We start from the raw sequence: 1,704 nt of genomic DNA on the forward strand, positions 1-1,704 counted from the left end.
CCCAAGAAAAAGGAGGGCTTTGCCATCTGTCCTGTTTCTTGACCCGGTGACCTGAGGCCTCCCAAGACAGAGACTGCAGCTGAATCAGGCCCGTGAGTGACCCCTGCGTCCATCCCGAATGACCACCCCAGCCACTTGCCGGCCCGCCGGAGGCCCCCTGACACTCACCAGGCTCAGGGCAGGGGCGGCCGCAGAGGCTTCTGGGGCAGTGTGAGCTGAGCGGGGCCGGGCCTCCCTTTATACCGTCTCCCAGCCCGGCCACCCTCCAGGGTCGAAGGAGATGGACCGGTTCCCCCACTCCAGGGCCAACTTCCTCCCGCCCCTCCCAGACTCATCACAGGCACCTGAAGCAGAAAACCCCTGGGGGCCCCTTTCCGCGGAGACTCACGGCTCCTGCCTGGCCAGAGGGGCCTCGGCCACGCCTGTCTCACTCACGTCACCTGGGCCCACGAGGCGAGGTGAGGGAGGCAGCTCGGAAACTGGGTCCCTTTCCCGATGGTTTTGTGAGCTCGGCCAAGCGTCTCCGAATCTCGATTTCTCCACCTGGAACATGGGCTTATCCCCGTTATCAGGCTGACAGATTCGCTTCCAAGGGCGCGGAACGGAAAGTCACGTGTCTCTCTGGGGTGTCCCAGCCGGAGCGGGCGGAACCTCTTCTCGCCGAGGCAGGGGGTGGCTGGGGCTTCTCGGGGCTGCCCCGCTAGCGCGCAGCCCACCTGTCCCCAGCACTGACCTGGACCTCCATTCTGCGAGGAAGTAGCCTCCGTCCTGAGCTGGAGAAAACGCTAGTCTCACCAGGGACAAACGGAGGCTCGCGGGGGTCTCCGGCCGTGAGCCAAACGCCCAGAAACGCCCGGCGCGCTCGGTGCGGAGCCTGGCGAGAAGCGCACAGTGCAGGAAACAGAGCGTTGCGCTTCGAGACCGAAGGCGATCGCCTCTGTCTGCAGTTGTTTTCGGAGGAGCACGAAGGTGTGAGGACAGAACCTTTTTCTACAAGAGCTTGAGCAGCCGTTCAGAGCAGGCGCCCGGCTGGGCCTCAGTGCAGGTGCCCCGAGGCGCCCCATGTGCCCCTCCAACGTCTCCCTCTGCCCTCCCCTGCTCGGCCTGTGGGATGGCGGGCCCCCTACCCTCCCCCGAGTCCCCAGGGCTGGCTCTTGCTCCTGGATCTGACCTCTGGGAAGGACGGTTCCAGCCGGCTCTGCTCTGGGTGCAGGCGGGGGAGCGGGGGGCTTTGGTGGGGGGCATCGCCAGCAGTGCTGAAAGGGGCTCAGCCCCCTCCCCATGCAGCACAGTGTCCCCTCCCCCCACCGGATGGGAAATTACACTCATGGCCTTTGAATCGCGACTTGCTTTTCTTTTTAATGATGGGTTTATAGCTTATTCCACGGACACTATGGACTTAAACCCTCTTCTTTATAACCTGGTCAAAAAAGAACTATGAAGACAAAGTGAAGACAAAGAGTCATCTCTGGGGCTAACGTCGAGACGTGTCCTGACTCCTCGTGGGTTTTCTGGAAGACGCCGTCCTCACAGCCCCTGATAGCCGTGTCTGCGACGTTAGCTCCGCCACGCTCCTGCGGCCCAGTCTGGTGAGGCAGAGGGGGGGACGCTGCGTCTGGAGGGCTCAGCTCTCCCCGAGCGCTCTCTGCTCCCCAAGCCCTCCCAGGACCTCGCTCTGCTGTATTCTGGGGCGGAGAAAGCCCT

The sequence above is a fragment of the Pteropus alecto genome, unplaced genomic scaffold (genome assembly GCF_000325575.1).
Source record: "Pteropus alecto unplaced genomic scaffold, ASM32557v1 scaffold49, whole genome shotgun sequence".
NCBI lineage: Eukaryota > Metazoa > Chordata > Mammalia > Chiroptera > Pteropodidae > Pteropus > Pteropus alecto.